Source organism: Apis laboriosa, unplaced genomic scaffold (assembly GCF_014066325.1).
Source record: "Apis laboriosa isolate Shangri-la unplaced genomic scaffold, ASM1406632v1 scaffold19_cov150, whole genome shotgun sequence".
Lineage (NCBI taxonomy): Eukaryota > Metazoa > Arthropoda > Insecta > Hymenoptera > Apidae > Apis > Apis laboriosa.
Genome location: NW_025222278.1, coordinates 102920 through 125065, shown reverse-complemented (window position 1 = coordinate 125065; position 22146 = coordinate 102920). Strand labels below are relative to the sequence as shown.

Here is a 22146-nt window from a genome sequence, read left to right as displayed (position 1 = left end):
GTTCGAGTTTCTATAATTGCAAGCAAGCAAAAATCGGCTCGATTAATCACAGAAAGAGGGATCGATCAATGTTTAATAGCCAATGAAAAGAGAAAAAAAGTAATAATAATAATAATTTACGAGCATTCAGCATTCCGAACGTTCGTTTCGAAAAAGAAAAAAAAGAAAATCCATCGATATTTAAACACCTTAGTTACGTCACAATCATTTTCATTAATTCACGTATATTTAAATAATTAAATTCTCTTAATCGCAGAAAAATAATTCACGAATACCTCCCTCCTCGATTTCTTTTTATGTCGTAACGAATCGAATATCACCGAGGAAAACTTACTTACTCTCTAATAATTCTTGCTCCTCTTATTCCCAATTTTTTCTTACGATATTATACATCCATCCATCCCGAAATAAGCGAACGACAGTGGTGAAAAGGGGGCGAGAATTCGAAAGAGACACGACATGGATGAACGACATGGAAGGGTGGGGAGGGGAGGAGTGGTGAGCATGTTGCGCGACTTATCCAGACGACGTATTTAAATTCAGCCGAACTTTGGAGTCGTAAGTTCGGGCCGGGCCGAGCTGAATTGAAAAGCTAATTCTCGGCGTACAATCGACTCGTCTCGGCGTAGGGCAAACTTTGTGAATGTGTCTCATTAACCGGCTGCGAGGAGCGTGCGCACGCGTAAATTCGCGCGAGCCCCGAGACGCGTGTGCGTGTTAAAGCGTTTCACTCGGTGTAACCACCGCGTAATCTCCTCCACGGTCACATATTCCCACCGCATATTTCAATTCGCAAACGTCACACACGTCGCCCCTCCGAGTGGAAACCAAAGTGGTTTTATTCGTATCGCTTATCGAATAATGTCGTGCCTTTCTTTCTCTTTTTTTTTTTTTTTTTTTTTCGTTTCTTTTTAGTATATATTTCTTTTTCTATTCGAATAATAATAGTAATAATTTATCGGAAATTGAGGACGTTTAGAAATGAAAAGAAAAAGGAAGAATTCAAGAATTTCTCAGATATTAAAGATATCTGACACGATCTTGAAAAAGATCGAACACTCTTTGATTTTACTTTTAATTTTAAAAAGAATTTTCCACGCTATCGAAGTGTTAAGTAAAACGAAAAACGATACTGCCAAAAATTCGAGATCTTCATTGTTTCCATCGAGAGAGCGCAGAAACGGTGTGCATTATTCCGTCGAATCGAGCGTGACTCAGTTCCCCAACTATTTTCCCTACTTTCCCAATTAACGTACCGCGAGATGGGGAGGTGGCGCGATAAAATGGCACAGTTCTCTCGTCGACCACGGGCCACCCCTGAACTCGGTTGCACGCGGTCGCATTCCTGTGTTTTAAAACCTCGGCAAGGGCGCGGGGAAAACAAAAGGCAAGTTGCAGCGACGCGCAACTTGCCCCCGTACGTGGTGGCGGAAACGAGAGAGAGAGAAAGAGAGAGAGAGAAAACGGGTGTAAAAAATGAAAAAAAATAAAAAAATAAAAAAGAAACGAGAGGGAGAAAAAAAAAGAAAGAGAAAAAGAAAAGAACGAGCGGAAAAGAGACAAGAAAAAGAACAGTTGGAGGGGGAAGGGGAGGAAAAAAAGGTGGAAAAAAGATGTACGTGGGTGGGGCGGGATGAAAAAAAGGAGGAGGGGATTCGCTGAACCCGGAGCTCCGACGAGCTAACGCTTTTATTATCCGTCGCTTTAATTTAAGCGGCTCTAGTCGCTCCGTCACGGTTCCAGGTGTGAATTAAGCGCGGAATAAGCGAGCAGCCGCGTATCCACTTTCGGCGCCCGCGGCGATGCGCGGAATAATTAAATGTGTGTTTTGATAAACGCAAACGAAACCGTCGCCGTGGTGGCCACCCTCAGCAGCCACCCTCGCCACCAGAGACGCAAGAAACACGCAATTCTCCGCCCGTTTCCGAACCACCTAGCGGAAATTTCACGGGCCACCGAAGGACACCCGTTCCTATCTTTTCCTTCTCACTCCTCCCCACCTCACATCACAGAGTGATCTTTATGCAAATATTTTTCCTCCGTTTTATCGTGGACCGATTTTCCACTTTTGGCCGTGGAAATGATCGATGTTTAACGCGCATTAGTTTCCTCGAACGGTTCGATAGAGTAAGAGCGGATTATCTAAGTTATTTGCTCGATTTTGGAGTGATGGGTTGATTTTTGATAGTTGATAGATTTATAATTAATAATTTGTAAATAGCTGTAATTTTTTNCTCGAACGATTCGATAGGGTAAGAGCGGTTTATCTAAGTTATTTGCTCGATTTGGGAATGATGGGTTGATTTTTGATAGTTGATAGATTTATAATTAATGATTTGAAAATCATTTGAAAGCTGTAATTTTTTTTATTATCGATTGATTTGTAGTCTTCTTATATAGAATTGTATAAAATCTATAAAATTAAAAATATTATTATATATGTATATATATATATATATTAAATAATAAAAAATTAAAAATTTATATATTTATATAAAATATATTATATATTTATATTAAATATATAAAATATATTTATAAATATATAAAATATATAAAAAAATATATAAAATTTGTTTATTAATATGTTTGTTTACTAAACGAATTAATATATGCATATGGCGAAATTAATTAAAAATTTTATCAACTTTGAGATAAACTTGAGATCTTTTTATAATGAATGCAAAAATTATTCTTTTTTCATATAAGATTATCTTTTTTTTTTTTTAAACTGATTTAATTCAGTATAATAAATATTTAGTAATATTCAATTACTTTACATTTTATTATTATTCATTATAACAATATTCATTAATATTTATTATATATATTTATATATATATACAATAACTTTCTTTCTAAAATTTAAATCTTAAATATAAATCCAACTTTTAATATATATTAAATAAAAATAGTATAAAAATGTATATTTATATATTATTTTTATGCACTATAATGCATTATAATGAATTATTAGTTAAATAAAATTTACATTATTATTTATACGATGAATAATTTATATATAATTCAAAGAATTATATAAACGGTATAAAAAAGATTAGTATTAAAAAAAAGAAACGAGGAATTTTCGATATTCATAAAAAAAATTAAATAAATAATTAATTAAATAAAATAATTACGCGGTTGTAAAGTAAATTGAAATTTATTATCGAATTATTATTTCACGTCCTTCGATTCTCGCGCTCTCGTGTCTCGAGTGATCTTCGCGCGTCGTCGGCAAAGCCCGTCCCAAATCGTAAACAAAGACGGCAGTCTGCTTCGAAATTTTGTGCGGTGAGGAGTGATGTGCGTGTTTGTCCTCTTTTCGGAAATTGCGACGTATTATCTTCGGAATCTACGAATGGACGATGACCAAAGGCTTCTTCGCTATCTAATATGCTGTATCAATCGAGATAGGTTCGTACTATTTAATTTTATATAATTTATAACTATTTAGAAATAATATTATATTATTATATTATTATATTAATAGAATTATCAATTTTTTTTTAATAAGAAGAGATATTTTACATTGCGTACACTGTCATTTATGCGTGACTTTCGATTTACTTCGTTACCTTTACTCCTGGGAACAAATTACAATCATTTTAGCTATTTTATTACGATAGTTTATTATCTTTTGTTAGTTCGATATAGATTAATATAATGTTTAGAATTAGAGAATGGATGTTTGTTGCAATTTTATTGATATAAATTTATACGCTTTTAAATATAGATCAAAAAATATGTAACGTAAATAAAGATTTATTTAAAAAGTTATTCTTCTAAAAGTTACAAAGAATATTTCTTTGAATATTATATATATATATATACGTATTATTTATATTCTACGTATTTTTATATTTAAATTTCTTATAAATTGCACAAACATTCAAACTCTATTTATAATTCTAGAAGTATATATACATATATAATTATAATAGTTTCCTCTTTATTAAAAAGAGGAAATTATCGCGTAAATAGATAATATATTCATCGCGTATTGAAATCTTTAGTATAGAAGAATTTCTCTCTCTCTCTCTCTCTCTCTCTCTCTCTCTCTCTCTCTCTCTGTGTCTCTCTGTCTCTCTGTTTCTCTCTGTCTCTCTGTTTCTCTCTGTCTCTCTGTTTCTCTCTCTCTCTCTCTCTCTTTCTCTCAAGAAACATTCGGAACAATTTAACTTCGCAATATCTTTATTTCGTTAATATTTTTGTTTTCCTCTCGCGGACAACGAAAAAAAGGAGGAATAGAAATTCCAAGAAATAAATTTCCTCGTTTGTTTCCGAGAAATTTCACACGTGTAAACACAGATAATCTCGCACATATTTTTCCCACGAACTCGATGAACACTCGATGATTTCAAAACAAATCTCTCTTGGTCCGTCATTTATTTACATTATTATTTAAAAGTGTATACGTATTTGTGCCTCTGAATAGGGTGAAAAGTTATGGTCAGTGGAGCAACCGAGAACGGCCGAAGGTAACCGAACGTAACCGAGGAGGAGTAGTAGAGGAGTAGTAGGGGACGACAGAGTATCCGGGCGCGATTTTTGAGAGTGCAGCAATGGCGCAACGATCACTTTCGACGCCAGTGGCAACGCACGGTCATAATTAAACGGTGTGTTTTGATAAACGTTGCACGCAATACTCTTCCGATTGGGCGTGCAAGCAAGAAACGGCCAACGAGGCAACCGCTTGTTCGCTCGAAACTTTCATGGAAGTGTCTACACAGCGTCGCAGTTGTGGAACCTTCGTTCCTTCCACTCCTCTTCTCATTCTCTCCCTCTCTTTCCCTCTCTCTCTCTAATAATAAATATATATATATATATCCTTCTCTCTCGCTCCAATTCATCCGTCTCCTCGTACGTGTCTCTTTATCTCTTTCCCTCTCGTCTTAGTTCCTGCCCGTCTCTCTGTCTGTTACCCAAGTTTGGAAGCACAGAGAGGCACGACCATAGGCGATAGGGATTTGTGTTAGGGGGCCGCACTGGCACTGCTCTGGAAACTGCTGATTCGAAATTAACGAAAATTAATTGGCAACGTCGCGATATTAATTCCCGAGATTAATTCCCCAGGACGTAGTGCTAATTGATATCTCTCGGTGCCAGGAGCGAGTGAGAGAGAGAGAGGACGGTTGCCGGGGAGGGGGCGGAGGGAGATGGAAGAGAGATCCACAGCTTACATCGCGGCCATATCCTGAAACCGTTCGAATCTTGATATCAACATGAGTTATCCTTTTTCGTTGGGAAGGGGGGGGAGGGAGGGGCAAGAAAAAAAATTCGAATATTATTTCGTCTCGCGGCTAAAAACGAATATTGGACCGATTGGTTGACCGATCGTTCGGATGAAAATCGATTTTAATCATCAGATCCCATTTCCCCTAAGTAACAATACCGAAATAAAGGAGTCGTTCTATGAGAAGGAATAGGAAAATTTGATCGTTCGGACGAATATCAATTTTAATCATCGGATACCGTCTCCCCTTTCCTCCTTCCTTCCCCTCCTCCCCGAATAAGAATATATTGAAATAGAGGGATGGTTTCACGTGTAGCAGTAGGAAAATTTGCTCGAAAATTTGCTTGACTCTTGAGGATGAAACGCGTGTATATACGCGTTGAAAGAGATCACGATGCTTCTCGTTAGTTGGGGTTAATAAGGTAGAACGAGAGTTTTAGCTATATTTAACTTGACACTTACGTAACTTGCGGTCGCGCCATTGCCGTTTAATGCGCTTGTAAATGATACATGTGCATTCTTGGTAATCATCACTATGCCTTCTTTGTAACTTGATTCAGGAACTTCTTTCGGAGAGTTCGATTTTCCTCTGTTGGAAATCTCTGGAGAAAATGCATCTTAAACGGTTGATAGATGCATTTGTCCAGTATCGTGTCGTTTACGTTCGTGAAAGAGAAAGTGTTTAGTTTTTTTTCTTTTTTTTTTTTTTTTTTTTTTCGTACTCAATATTAATGATATTCCTTGCAATTAGAATCTAACGATGATGGTTCGTCTTCTTAGTTTACGACTTCTTAGCGAGCAACGATTCAAATTATCTAGACAATAATTTCTTGGATAATTCTCGTAAGAATGTACAATTTGTCATAATAATTATACAGTTTAACGTATTCGAATGGCGTATAAGAATGCTTCTTCAATTGTTTTTCAAACTCTTGGAGATAGAATTCTTGGAGGATAAAAATATTCCAAAAAATAAATAAAAAAGAAAAAAGAAAAGGAATCATAGCTCGCTAAATTCCAATTCCAAGAAAATCCCCCAAAGGATCCAGCCAGGGATTTAATCGATCCCCGGCAATCAAATATCAATTACCAGCGTGCAACGCGATAAATTGCAAGAACGTAGGAGGAAGGGTAGGCGGACGTGTCTCGAAACAAAATCGTAATTAATTCGTCCAGCAGGGTGGATAATGAAGACGAAGCGAGGATAGTCGCCGCGGCGTATTCTCATCGAAGGAGGGAAGTGTCGCCGGGCCGGTGTTTATAGCCACCGGATAAACCACCGGTCGACTGGTGGTCGACAATTAAAGTTGAAAACTGTTCGGGCCCGGGGACGTTTTACGTCGGCCAAGACGGTCGGTGTGCCGACCTCGTAAAACCTAATATAATTAAACATAAAAATATCCCGCGCCGCTACGAGGAGAACCCGAACCCGGCTCTGCCTGAACGAGGCAAAGTGAATAAAAAGTGCTCTTTATTACAATGAGCTTTAATTAACGCGCGCTCGCTCTCTCGCTCGCTCGCTCGCCTTCCCTCCTTCCCTCTCTCCCTCCCTCCCTCCCGCTCGCGATGACTGCTCGCGTACCGCGCACTTTCTCAACTTTAATTTACAGCGTCTGAAAGCGCACCCGCGCGCGTTCGTTACATCGTTGCCATAAAGCATAGACACATAATTATGCGGCGCGCGGGGTGAACGAACGCAGGACGCTGATTCGTCTACAGGGCATTAAATCCTTTTGTGAAACCCACGCCTCCCCTCCACCCTCCACGGTGTCTACGTTACGGAGTTTCGTGAACGAGGTCTCGTGGGCGGGGATCGGTCGAATCGGGATCGAGTGACCGGAGAAAGGAAATTTGGATGTTTTTTATTCGCCGATCGAGAACGGTGGAAATCTTTTTTTGAAAGATTGTTCGATTTATCTAATTGAAATTATCGTTACGAGTAAAATTTAGAACGTTTTTGGAGAAAAATTTGGAGATTCGCGATAAGATTTTTTAATTAAAAATTAAGTAAAAATTTTACGTTCTTGTTATTCTGTTTTTCGATAGGTTTGAATGTTAGGAGGAGAATTTCGTGGATCTTTCGTGGAGTTTTTCTTAGCATTTTTGGTTATATTTTTTACATTATTTTTAAAAAATGGAAATTTTATTCCTATGCGTTTTATTTTTTCTTAATCTCGAATTGTCGATCTTTCCGCGCATCTGTAATCTCGAAACTCAGTCTACTTAATCATTCTTATAATTTGTTCCTATTCTCATTGTTCGCATGACTCTATATCGAACGATCTACGAATATAAAACTCATTGCATCGTTTTACACGTAGCTTTATAAGATCGTTGAAAAAATTTATGAACCTTTATAAATTGTAATTACGCGTACTTTATAAATTGAAATAAAAATAACTCGTTGTCAAAAACAATATTTCAATCAACTCGCCCGGAACTTTGCGTAATAAGAAGACATACTTGCACAGCCTTGGACACAAAATTCTGAAACACAATTCTTTACGACGTTTAATTCCTCTCTGAAAAATCATATTTTCTTATCCAACCATTTTCAATCCAATCTCCAAACGACAATCCTCGAACGATCTCCCGTGTAAACTCCTCGTAAAATCTTCCGAGAGCAGAAATCGGCAACGTCCAACTTTCCACGTGACCCCGCATTACGTCATCTCGTACTCCCAAATCTTCTCAAACGCATCTCTATTGAAAAAACAGGCCGCGATCCTTGTTTCTCAGAGACAATCCTCCATCGATAAGGTACGATCCATTGCGCTCCATTATCGAAGACGCAAGCGAGGAAAGATAAGAAAGAAACTCCGTTGGAGGAGAGATACGGAAGTTGATGGAACACGCATCTCTCGCGCATCCCGATCGGTGGATTTTAAAGTAATAAATTTCTCTCGGTTGCCGGCCGGTCGATGGTTCGCCGTCAGGTTATGCGCGAAAGTTGAAATTTATGCCACGGTTGTTTATGATCGGCCGGTGATAAGGGATCTACGGACGCATGACAAATGATCCCGTAATGAAAAGTGAAAGATACTGCGCGTAGTGGGTCCCCCTCCCTCCCTCCCCCTGCTCCCCTCTCTCCCCCGGTTCTGCATAAATTTCAATGATTTAACGCGTCGCGCGTGTTGCCGCGTATCCCCTCATTGAATATACAGGGATCGATAAAAGCAAAGCTCGAAATCGATTCGAAAAGTCATCGATCGAGGGAGGCGCGTGTAAAACGGTTGGGCCGTTCCACCCGTTTTACCGGGTCGTGGCGGTCGCGATCGCGATCGATCGTCGAGGAGAGCGTGCTCTCGGCGAGCGTGGAAGGCGGATTTAATCGTTGCCGGGCGTCTTTGCGCGAGGCAGAAGGAACGTTTAATTTCTTTTGTTCAGCGGGGAATGGCCAAGCGTGGTTATGCAAGCGTGGTTGCGTAAGGACAGGTAATAGCATTGCGCGAATCGTGGTACTTATGAACTGGAGGTAGATGTTTGCCGGAGGTGGATGGAAATTGTTCGGGGCGATTTCCGTCGTTAATGATCCGGTCGATATGTCTCGTTGTGCTCGTAGCCGGGAGATTTAAAAAGTGGAATCGAGAGAAGGGATTTTACGAAGTTAGTTTCAACTCGAACAAAAAACTCGACGTAGAAAATTAATTTTTAATGTTACCGCTTTGCAAGATCGAAGGACGATCGTCTCTAGTTCTAGATTTCTAGAATTTCAATTTCTCAGAAAAAAAAAAAAAAAAAGAAAAGAGAAAAAGAAAATCTAATCTACATCTCGAAAGCAAACAAATAATTTGGATTAATTGCGACAACTGTCTCGTTCCAGGGATCAAGCATCCCGTGCCAACGCTCGAACACGTATCGTTACGTATCGTAGCACGTCGACCGAAGGAAAAATCCTTAGAAGAGTTAGAGTTGGATTGGTCGAAAGGAGGCGGGGAGCGGGAGAAATCGGTTGTATCCCCGCAATCACGGCGCGCAATATCGATAGCAGACCGAGCTAGCTCGCACGCATGCAGGTTTCGAAATAGCGATAATCCTAGATTGGCCGAGTGACACTGTAATCGTTAGCGAAACGATCTACTCGGTACGGCAGCAATGACCACGTCGTAGCACGGAAATCGTCGTGAGGGGGCGGCCGATCGATGGCGAATAACGGTGGAAACGCTGGCTAGGCTCCGGTTAGGTTAGGTAGGGTGCTTAGGTGTTACAATGATTATCCGAGAGGGACAGCGAAAGGTAATTATGCCCGATAGAATCGGCGGGCGGGAGCGAGACGGTTGTATACTTTGCGCGGGGGAAGAAAGCGAGATGGGTCGAGGCGGCGCGCCGCCGCCGCCGAGAAAGACGGCGAATCCTCGTAATTACCTCGAAGTGAGCTGCTTTCGGCTCGCCCGAGCCTTCGAAACTTGGGGAATAAATAGTGTTCCGTATTACCGATCCGACTTTACGAGGTCAACGGAGGGACTGCCACGATCCCGTGGAACTGTTACGTTCGATCGAACGCCTCCATTTTCATCGGGACGTGTTAATTCGTGGAAACCTTGCCCCCGATAGCGTGCTCCGCCGTCTTTCTTCTTCTAAAATCCTCCCATCTTTCTTTCGTTTCTTTCTTTTTTTTCTTTCTCTTTGCGACGAAGATACAACGATAGGTGGAATTCTAAAACGGCGCGAGGAGGGAATAATTTCGAATTTTGAGTTAGTTTACGAAGAACGCTTACGTGAAAAAAGAAAAGACACGGAGGAATAGAGCGAATGAAAGTTTAATTTCATTCATATTCTTCGTATGGTGAATAATTTCGTGTACGAAGAAGCATGCTGTTCGAAAAGTTCTCGTCTCTTAAGGTACTTAAAACATCGGTCACATTCCAAACGGCTAATCGAATTTCCAGGAAGCATCCTTGGAAAAAAATCCGGAGGAACGGAACGAATCGCGAATCATTAAATTCTCTCCTCTCGGAGACTCATCATCATCTTCCTTCGAAGTATTAATCAAATTTAACGCCACTTTTCTCATTTTCTCTCCCTCTCTGTCCACGATCTAACCGGCACGACACTCTGTACCGTTCGATTTTCTTCGCGAAATCGCCTGTCCGCGTGATTCGCATACCATTCGCGATAAACCATCGCCGGTGAAACGCGATTCCGCTCGAATGTTCGTCGCGCGTTAACGGTACGTCGCGTTAAGAGGATCGTAGAAAATATATATATAGAGAGAGAGAGAGAGAAAAGAAAAAAACAAAAAAACCCTTCTATTCCCCTTCTCCTCCTCCGATCCAATGTTTCATAGCGCGCGACGATTAAACGATATAAAGTAACCAACATGCGATTCAATCTAGCGCGAGGAGAAAAAAGAGAGGGGAAGGGAAACTTGTAAAAAAAGAGAATGAAATACCTCGAGCGGTATTAAGCGACTGTTGGTTAAGAGATCGCGTATAATCAGGGTCAAAATGGCTGTCGACGTCGAGGGATAATGGGATTCTTTACGAGGCGTTTATCGACCCGTTTTCTAGTCGTAGAAAACCTTCGGGCGACGAATCGGGCGAATATAGAGGGAACCCGGTGAAAAGGCGTCCAAGTCTTACTCTGCCCAGTCTGTCGTCGGTTAAGATTTAATCCGTTAATCTATCCCGAGTAATAAGGAATCCATAATGAGTGGAAGCGGGCGCGTATATATATATACACGTTGGCCTGGTCGAAGGGTTCGAAGAAGAGAGAGGAACGAAGCGGTTACGCGGTTCACGGGAGGTGAACGGGGAGAGGGCCGTCGAAGAGGGCGAAGGAGGGAAAGAGAAGCGGCGCGGAATGGGTGGTCGCGGGACGTGGGGGTGATAGAATTGGTGGGGCGAGGAGGGGTTATGGTAGGGGGTTAATTAAGCCGTCCTAATATAACTTCTCCTCGGCCCCCGAGTTATCGAGTATTATTCCGCAAATGTGTCGACCTCAAAGACAATGCCATTCCGGGAAAATTTATTTGTGTCGCTGTACACTGCCATCTCTACCGCCTCGAAACAAACCCGACGAAACTTCTGCCAGCCTCGCGCAACTTAATTAAACCGACCGTAGCCGCGTCGTCGGTCCTGCACCGAAGTGTCGACTCTCCCTCCCCTCCCCTTCTCTCTCTCTCTCTCTCTTTTCGATTCTACATTTTCTTTTTTTTTTTTGCCCCCTCCCCGTTTCTTTTCCCCTCTTCTTTTGTTTCTCGTTACCTCCTTCGCCTCGATATATATATATATATATACCTTCCACCGCCGTCACCTCGCGCTTCGCTTTGGCTCGCGTTGCGTGGTTTATCGCTCGCGGTCGATTAGAATTTTCCGAGCAGATGCGATAGTTTCGACTTCGGCCGTTTAATTAGGAAAGGGATGGTGTTGAGGTGGAGAAATCCTACATGTTGCAGCAGCAATAGGAATTTTAGTACAAAGAAGACGTAGAAAAAAAGAAATTGAAACGAACATAATAAAAGAGAGAGAGAAAAAAAGAAAAAACAAGGAATCAGCCTCGTAGAATATCGTCCAATTTCGATATAAATTCACAAAAAAAAAAAAAACAAGGAAAAACAAAATGAATATACATCATTCGACTAAACCTCTGCCAAATCTCCAACCTCCTTTCAACAACAAACATCTGAAAAAAAAAAGAAAAAAATTCGTCGAAACGGAGAAAAATTTTGTTTAAAACTACACACGGGAGACGAGACCTGGAAATCGGTATATGTCCGCGAATTCACCCTGTCGGGAAGGTATAGAGCTCTGTGGGCTCGAATTACGGGGAAGGGATGAAGGACGGTGTCGGGCAGTGTCGGGTATTGGTATTGTTGCCTCGGTCGGCCATCACGTTCGTGCCAGTAATTATGTGCTGACGTTTTCCTCGGTAACCAAGTCCAAGTCGACCGGCGTGGAGATGCTCTTCCCAGAAGTCATCAGCGAGTCGTTCAGCGCATGTTAAGAGATCCACTTGTCGTTTGTACGAGAGTGGAGGGTAGGATAGGGGGAGGGGGAGAAGGGGAGAGGATGATGGAGGAGGGAGGGAGGGAGGGAGGGAGGGAGGCCGAGGGAATAAATTATTATTACCCTGGTAAATCCGGTCAATCTCGTCGGGCGATGAGTCGCGATGACGAGGAACGCCGCCAATCGGGCGCAATGGAGATGCATGGGAGTGCGTTAATCCGGACAGAATGTTCCGACACTTGACATTTCCTTTAATAATGGCGTCTTCATTCGTTGAACCGCAAGTTCAAGTTAACTCGAAGGGAGCTCGAGAAGCGCGCGCGCGCACGAGTTCTTTAAGAACTATGGAATTCGTACGTGGAACTCGAGGTTTCAATTCGTTTTTTATCCTCTGGTGGAAAATAATATCTGGACGCCGAGAATTCTTATGCATGAAAGTTTCCACGAAATCCTCTCTTCGATTTTGATCACATTCGCTTTTCGGTATTCTCAATCCAGATGGAGAAATATTTATCGAATGTATTTGGAATTGGCTTCTTTTTCCATAGAATTCGTAGAATTCCTCGATGATTGTGTATGTTATCCGAAATTTGTTCCCTTGTGCATTCTCTATCGATCTCTTGAGAGGAAGAGAAACGACGTTTCAAGACGTTTTAAGAAACGTCGTTTTAAGACGGTACAAGAGCGTTATTGTTTTATAAAGAAAAATGTGGTGTTCCATAACTGCCGCTATATATAGAAAACTAATTATCCCAGAATATCCTCCAACTTTTTATACCCTGCCTCTAGAAACATCTGACCGATGCGACTCATCCATCCTCGACGTATCAAGCAATAAATAAAATTGAAGATAATCGTTTTCCAACGTATACACAAATAGACGCAAACTCGGAGAGATTTTCATCATAATTTCCTGCACGAACGTCTACGTGGTGAATTATAACCAAACGTGTGCAAGCGTGAAATCAATTACAATGAAAGGCGAAGACGTTAATTAATCGATACCCTTTAACCATTCGAAACACTTAAAACAAATAAATGGATTCCCTAAGGACAACCGGATTATCTTATGCACGTATACACGTGTGTGCACGCAAGTGTGTGTGTCTGTAATAAATACGAAGCAAATGCAATTTTGAACGTCAATTCCCGATAAGAATCGTTCGTGGAGAAAATAGGAGGGACGTTATTACGATTCGAATGTGTTACGATGAAAAATGCCGAGGCGAATTAATATTCGTCCCCTCTCTCTCTCTCTCTCTCTCTCTCTCTCTCTCTCTCTCTCTCACTCGCTCGCTCGCTCGCTCGCTCTTTTCTCTTCTCTTCTCTCTTTCTTTCTCGTCGCGAAGACCGAATGAAAATTGATTCGACATTGATAGTCACGTTTCACAGCCTTGACGATGATAATGGAGAAACCTCGGTACCGATTAACCTTTTTCCACGCGAACTATATTGACCAGTACCTACTTACGGCCGTAGAGCGTTATGGCTGAGGATGTGTCGGGGCAACGAAGCTAGAATAATCGTCTTAGAACCGCGAGGAGGAGCGCCGGCAGTATCGTTGGAACATCTAGAATTACGCTCATTAACACCGAGGCATCTGCTAATGATCTTACTCGGCTCCGGATTGTGTAACTCAAGGACTGCGCGGAAATCGGTCGCCGTGTATAATAAGCCTCCTCGGAATAATGTTATTCCTTATACGAATTACGACGTACTCCCGTTGCCTTCCAACCAACGCGCCGACTTATAAATCAAACGTTGCCTCGTATAAGAAGAGGAAGGGAAAAAAAAAAAAAAAAAAAAAAAAAGAAAAAGGAAAGAAAAAGAAAAAAGAAAGAAAAAAGACTCGGACAATTGCCTCCTTCTCTCCTCGTTCAATCCACGCGAGATTGGTTTATCCTTGTTCGGTTAATTTCTTGCGACACGACAACCGGGTATAATTGGACGCTGGTTGGATATTCACAACAGATGGAGGAATATTCGCGTTGTTGTTTTAATTAATATCAAGATGATGGAACGAGATCGGTTCGGATCGTCCCGCGAGGCTCGAGATTAATAATTGATAGGGAGATGCATGACGATAAGATGAATCGAGGGAATTTGAGATAATGTCGCAGATGTTTTCAATTCCGCGTATCGTTTCACGCGTGTGTAGACAGATTATTTATACCTGAGTTTTTTTCGAACATGTTAATCGAAACATAATCTCGAATAATGTTATGGAATCTGTTAACTTTATCCGTTATCTATCGTGTTAACAATCACGAATAATAATATTTCTTGCCAGCAATTTTTCAAACGCGTAATAAATCAAGTACACGGATAATAATAATAATAATAATAATAATAATAAGAAGAAGAAGAAGAAGAAAAAAGAATTATAAAGAATCAATTATAAAAATAGAATGGATTCTATAAAACTTCGGATATAGAAATTATTTTCCTCGTGCATACAATGAAGAATGCAGAAAGAATTAATTACAAAAATAGAATAAATTTCGCAAAAAAATCTTAAGAGAGTAATTAAGATATTCATCGCAAGATCCGCGCGAATCGTATATATATATACGGCCGTTCGTGTCATAATTATCGTCGACTGGCGTCCTTGGGCACGACGACGTTGAATCGCATTAGCTAATCTCGTAGTCGCGCCTAGACGCGCCGCGTTAATTTCCATGTCTTTGATTTTTGGCAAGCGAGTTTTCAACGCGCCCCGATCCAGACACCTCTCGCCACCCCGACACCTTGAACGCCCCGTGGCAGTTTTGTCACTCGCCCCTCTCCCCCTCACCCATCGTGTCCCCCTCGCACGCGTCGGATTTCGACGTGAAAGAGGCGCGCGAGGAATCGCGCCGCTCGCTTTTGCGAACCGAAACACTTTGTCTCGACGCGATCTAATAAAATCCCTTCCCTTGGATGAGAGGGCTAATATTATTCCACCCTTTGACTTGTTTTCACCTAATTGACGGCAACTCGCTTTTCGCGCGCGTGTACAAGCACGATCGGGAACAAAGGAGGATCCTTTGTGCCTCGCTTTTAGCTCATTTTTAATTTCTTCGATTTAATTCCTTCGAGTTCAAACTTCTTCCCGAAAAATATCCCGATTATCTGCTCTCCGTTGCGAATATTTCATTTACGAATTTGAGAATTTTTTTTCTCCAACTCGGTTGGAGATTTAGGATTTTTTTAGCTGGTTTCTACAATCTTTCCATCGTTCCAATACTTGTCGAACGAGATTAAAAAGAACGAGAATTTCTTTTTATCAGAATCAGATTTTTACATCTATTCTACATCCCCTTCATCTCGATCTCACCCGCCCCTCTCCAAAACGATCAGATGGTGGATCGAGTCGAAGGAAAATCGAGGCGCGAATCCGACGCGATGTAGCCCGAGGTGCCTTAGGAATTGCGGACGGCCGTCAGAGATCGTTTATCAATTGGAATTATTGATCATGGGGCGAACGGTAGCCTAATTTACAGAGCGAGAACGAACAGGGTTGGCTTAGGGTAGCGGGGGGCGTAGGGCAGAATGACACTCTTGGTAATCCCCCTGCCCTCCCCTGTCGTTTCCAACCAACGATCAGGAAAGGAGAGGGGCCGCGGTGCCTCACGGTACTATCGATCATTCGGCAGGCCTCATAATTAGCAATTAACTATATCCATTAGTCGGTGATATAATTACCATGTGCTCCTACTACCGACGCTTAACCCGCCGTCTGCACGGCACGGCGGACGTTGCGAGGGGCTGATTTTCGCGGCATTAGCAGGTACATCACGATAATTATACGATCGATTATTCTAGGAGACCGGCGGGGGGCCAGAGACGAGGGGGTGAAAATTGCTCCCTTCGTCCCCCACCAAGTCTAGTCTAGTAAACTTGGCTGGCTTCGACTCGAATCGATCCATCCTATTTTCGATAATTCAAGGTCCGCGCCTCCTTTCCGCCACGTAGCGTCTCTCCTTCTTCCTCCATTCCCTCCGTCTCCATCTTACGTATCGCGAACAAATATTTTTTTTTTGATCGATAAATATGATCGAACGTGTTCCCGTGTCGGACGGATATCGAATTTCTTTTCTCTCTTCGCGAATAAAGATTCGTTTCTTTACGCGTGTCGATAAACGATAGAACGAAAGTAAGAGATTCGGTGGAGGCGACGTGTAGATGGCGTGGAATCGATAGTCGGAGAAGTTATTAGAGGCAGCACCTCGGTCGTTTCACCCCGCGTTACGACCGTGCGGAAATCTCTGTCCACGCGACACCCCTCGTGCCTTCTTCTTTGCCTCGTCGTGTCGACCGTTCGAAATGAAATTTAATCACCGAAGAAGTTAGAAACGGGGCAGGGCGACGACGCGTGTGCCGGCGAATTAGCCGCACGAGACACGGTAGTTCACACACGCGGGCTCAAACTTTGAGCCACTCGGCCCACCCCGGTAATTATTATCGTGGGATTGGTATAACCGTTGATTATGGCTATTATAAACTGTCGGGCAAATATAAGAAGGAAGGAGGAAGGAGTACGGGGCTCGCTGTTGGATAGCAGTGGTAGTGGTTGGAATTAGCCGTGGCTAGGATCGGCCTAGAACTATCTTGGATACCGCTGATTGCGGAATTAGAATTTATATGGATCCGTGCACGCGAGCCACCGGTACACCCAGTGGCTCTCAATTTCTCCCCGTTGATGATGAAAACGAGCCCTCGTGATACGGACGATCTGTTTTCGGGCCGCGGTCGGTTTACGATTAATTCTAAAAGCTCTCGATATACCACTTAATTCGGCCAACGATATCAGCGATTAACGTCCAGCAATGATGTGGCGCCTACACCAGCCCCGCCTCCGGCGTCCGGCTCGCCAATTCACTCGAAACCACCTCCACCGACACCCTCCCTCGTCCCCTCCACCACCCCCTCCCGGCCGGCTTTCCACCCGCTTTGCCCGTCGCACGCAATGAAATTACTACGCGTCCCATGAAAATAATCTAATTGAATAACGCGTCGTTATCATTTTTGCGTAATAACGATGAGGGTAGACCTTGATCGTGATTTCGGCCGGGGAATATGCCGATGTTTTGGTGAAAACGATAATTGTCGAATATAGCCCCGGCGACAGTGCAATACGGGTCGATTATATAACCTCCGGCAGATTAATGTTTCAAGGAGCGTTGCTTGGGGAATTCTGCGGCCCCATCACTGGGTTAGTTGAATCGGTTTTACGAACGGTTCAGCCGTTCATAATTTCGCGAACAGGATTCTTTTGAAGTCTTTTCTTCCTCTTTTTCTTCTTTCTCTTCTTCTTCTTCTTCTTCTTCGCGTTCGATTTGTTATTCGTTCGTATCCAAAATTTTTGATAACTCGTACAACAATGTTTATAATCAAGATAAGAAAATAAAATTTTCGTCTTCCAAATATGAGACGATCTACGTATTCGTTCTTCGAAAAATTGTTGCCAATTATAAAAAATTACATTAATTCTCCCTTATTATTTCTCAAAATTATCTCGTTCAAATTTTATCGTTATAACGAGGGAGAAAATATTCCGTTCCTGGTCACTCGAAACACCTGGATGCGAGACACGGTATCGCGGTTACCAACCCACGTGTACGAATAGGAAATCCGTAGAACGGAATCCCTAGGCCTAGGGACTGATTAGAGCCCAAGCTGCTTGAATAATATTTGTCGTAGACTTTCTTCGCGGGCGAAATCCGCACCACGTTCGATTCTCCTATGCATATGTAAGAGCCGTGCCCGGCACTCGAATTGATGAAATTCCCAACATTAATTGTATCACAATGGTAATTGAATCTGCGGAGCGCCGTCTATTTGAACAATAGTTGGTTATATTATGTAGATTTGCCGTCGTAGCCTCGTACCCCGCCATCCAGCTTGCCCCCTCTTCCTCTGCTCACCCCTCACCCCTTCCCCACCCCACCCACCCACTCCCCCTTCACACCCCCCGTCTTCCAATTACCTTGGCTGCTCCACCACCGAACCCCCTCGTCCTCCTCCTCCTCCTCCTCCTCCTCCCTCCCCCACCCCTTCAACCCTTCTCCTTTTCGTTCCAACGACGACGGTTGCCGCAGCACCGACTGGCTGTTTAAACACAGACGATATCAGAACTACCAGAACTAACGTACGGAGTTAGCACGGGTTAGGTGACTCGGCTACGGTCGCCATTATCATAATTGCACGCGGTAGTTCCTTCGACGGAACTCGGCTGACCTGTCGCAATGGGAATAGACGATGATCTCTCTCTTGGCTGACCTGGAATCAGTGCTCCGATTCGGGCACGTTTTCCACGAAGTTTGAGATCGATCACGAGGAAGAAGAACTGTTGGATGATTGGTGTGTGCGCGTGTATGTGTAAACTATCGTGCATTGAACTGCATCTATATAGCGTATCAAAGATCAAGAATGATATATGTTTTGTAATTGAAGAGATTCAAAAAGAGAAATCGTTTGGTTGATCGATACGTACTCCATCATTTGTCCACAGACGAATCCTTGGATGAGAAACACTGTCCGCTCTTTCTAAACTAAATTCGTCTATTACAACGAATAAAGTTACGAAGATAACTCCTTTTAACCAAGCAAGAGATATTGTTATAAAACCGATGTTGTCCCTTGTTCCATTGCTCGAGGGGAAACGCGTACGCTTTATAATTTCTCAGATTGAAATCAAAACATTGGTCGAAAACATCGTTTGGAATCGTTTATTTTCTCTTTGTCGTTCCCCTCGTTATCATTTCCACTCGTGGTATACGCGGTATATTTTTTCAAGGCTAATCTTGGCGAACGGGTTGGTAAATGAACGGAAGAGGTGCTAGCAGGCCGGAAGATAAGCGACAACCCGTTGCAAATGATATGCACGCGTCGCACTCACAGGTTGACACCTTCGCTAATCGACCACGTTGGGACTATCAGGGACGGTTCGACCGTGTGCCATGATATGGCCGAGGGACGGACCTGTGACGATATTAGGGACGTGTTAGGTTTGCCGAGGGATCCCTCCGGGGACAACAAAAGGACCACACGCACCGGGACGTGCCAATGGACAACGTTATATTGCGCTGAAATTGCTCTGCCCCGATATCTCTCGCGCCTCCATCTTCTTCGTGCCTATTCCTTCCCCCTATTTTCGATTATTTTATCTTATAGGGGAGGGAAAATAAATTTGATATTCTTTCCGTCGGATGAATACACTCTCCTTCATCCCTTTTTACTTTTTAATCGGGTCAAGTCGTTTAGGTTAAGATGTTCTTTTCTCGTTACGGGTGTTAAAGTTAATTACTTGCTTCCAGAGTATCGCGTAACTGACGTTAGAAATTACCAAGTTCGGCCTAATGGAACGAAAATTTAACCTTTAATTCGAGGAGATTCGTCGTCGAGAATGGTTTCGTTACGAAGCGTATCTAAACTCGGTATCAATCTTCACATTTTTAAAAAAAAATTTTTAAAAATTCATGGATTCGTAATTGCGCATCCCTCGTCGCGGAGGGTATCGCCGTTTAACGGGACGAAAAATTATGATCGCGATAATCCCTCCTACTATTCCCAATTACATCTTTACCGGGAAACTATCCTTTCCTCGGCTCGGGGAAAGGGGTCTAACTTAATCCAGACCAGGCTTAAACAGATTAGGATTCAATTTTTACGCCGTTCGATCCGCGATAGGCTGGGCTAGGAAGAAAGGGGTGGAGGGGGGGAAGAATGATTAAAAGGCCGTGGCTTAGATAGGTCGAGGGCGCGTCTACAGGCCGGGCATTAGCCCCGGGGTATACGTAACAGGACCATCGGATCCGAATTTCGAGAATTCCGCTAGCTTTTAACGGCCATCGCACCCCGGCATCGCCCGAACTCGTGTTAGGCCAGGGCCAGTCCCGACGTACGTACGTACGTACGTACGATCGCCCCGATGTGCTGCACGGACTTTGCTCGGTGGCGATGGTGTTCTCCCACTGCTGAGTTGGTAGCCCTGGCTGGCTGTGCCTGCCTGCCACCACCTCATTTGAATTTCTAATTAGGAAACCTCCATGCAATTATTGGATTAATGTAAATTACGAGAGCTGGCTCGGTCTCCGCCACCGCTACCGCTACCGCCGCACAAGGGTGGAGCTGTCTCTCTCTCTTCCTCCATCCACCGTGTATATACCATACTCTCGTCTCGCTCGCGCCAACCGTATCTCACTCGGTCTAAACGCGTTTCGTCTCTCTTTTCCACTCGATCTCGAACGTTGCCTCGAACGTTTCTCCTCCTCCTCTCTCTCTCTCTCTCTCTCTCTCTCTCTCTCTCTTTCTACCTATCTATCTATCTCTCTCGCTGATATTTCTTCGGTCTCGCTTCATCTTGTCCAACCCCTTATCGTTCACCTTCTCTGTCTTTGCGGTCGTCTCTCTTTTACCACCACTCTTCTCCACTGCTGTCCTCCACTCCTTTCCTTCGGCAACTCGCCTCTCCTCCGTCTCCTCTCTCTCTCTCTCTCTCTCTCTTTCTTTCTCGACAAGGGGTTGGGGATAATTAAAATCCGTTGATTAATATGTAAATTTAATAAGATTACTGTTCTAGGAATGCCCGGTGCAGACAAGCGGCTGTGCCGCGGCTGCTTGTATCGGTGCTGCGCTCGTTGTAACGTTTGACTGTCGTTAGAGGGTGGTTGTTCGCCGATAGCAGATTTCTTGTCGGGCTTCTTTCGAATCCGAGGGTGGTCGATTCTTGTAAACAGGAAACTATGATTCTTTTCTGTCTACGATTCCTCCTCGATTTGTATACTTTCGATGCTCGACGAGTTTATTCGCGATTGATTACAACGATCTCGGTTGGTCTCAATTGATTGGAAAGTAAGGAAATTTGAAATTTTGATTAGGTCAAAAAATCAACCTCGTTCGATTTGATTCGATTGAATTCGGTTTAATCCATCGGGATTCGAAATTTTATCCTTTTTATTTTATCTTATCAACAATTGGAATCATCGAATTTTAAAATTCTCAAAATTACACAAGTGTAATTTGGGAATCTTTCAAAAATCTGGGTATTTCTTTACTTAAATTTAATTTTTCTCGCAAGATGTTGCTCGAATCTATTTTCCCTTAACTTCGATAAATTTAGATCGCGATAAATCTGAGGATAGATAGAAGCAAAAATCGAAAGATGACAATGATCGAAAGGATTACGTGCAATTTCGGCCGCTGCGTAAGGTAAAAATAGAATTTGAAAAATCCAACAATGCCGGCCAATTCGCAGGAAAATGCGCCAGTCACCCGAACGCCGTCGGTATTGTTCACCGGCTGGACACAATGCGCCCGATTGGCGGTCCCGGATTTTTACAACATTCGCGACTTTTTTTCGCACGTTCAACTCCCTCCCCTTACACCCCCTGTGTTCCTCGTACGTGTACGAGGGTCTAGCCAGAGGCCAGAGGCCGGGCAAACCACCTTTTTTGTTTCCTTTTCCGCTTTCTTCTTTTTTTTCCCTTTTTTCCTTTTTTTTTTTTTTCCCCTCCCCCATTCCCTCGCCTCGGGTTTTCGAGCTGGCTCGCGCCAAAACCGAGCGTAATCGGCCGCGTTGCGCGCGATTTGCATAGAGGAGTCGAAAAGTGGCCGCTGATTTCCCGCTCGCGCCGTCGCTTTTTTTCCACGGAGCCGCGTGTAGAGGCGGCAGGATAATCCGCAAAAAGCCGCGGATTTCTCGAAAATCGGAGCGCGGCGCACGAAGAGCGTAGGCGCGCCCAGGTGGCGCTGGCGCGCGGTTTTTCCCCGCGTTCCAACGACACCCTACGTTTATTAACCTCCCCCCCCCCCCCGTCCGGGGTGGTTTTGCAACGGCGAGCCTGTGGCGAGTCAAACAGTCGTACGAATTTTTAATTACGCCGCCGGCTCCCTGCCGCCGGCGAAAATATCGTCGTGATTAGCGGGGATTGTTTTATGAGAAACTTGTAACGAGACTGGTTCAATTAACGGATTTCCATG

The 22146-nt window shown here is 43.1% G+C and overlaps 1 protein-coding gene across 7 annotated transcripts in view; it reads left to right on the top strand.

Moving 5' to 3' along the window:
- Positions 1-22146, top strand: part of LOC122712110 (POU domain, class 6, transcription factor 1) — a 191175-nt gene that overhangs the window by 113548 nt on the left and 55481 nt on the right. The window contains exon 1 of one of the 7 annotated variants that reach the window (XM_043931478.1): positions 3314-3417. The exons of the other annotated variants lie outside the window; for them this stretch is intronic. The gene's annotated coding sequence lies outside the window, so the exon portion shown is untranslated. Of the gene's footprint in view, positions 1-3313; positions 3418-22146 lie in introns of those variants that run through there. 7 annotated transcript variants of the gene reach the window in all.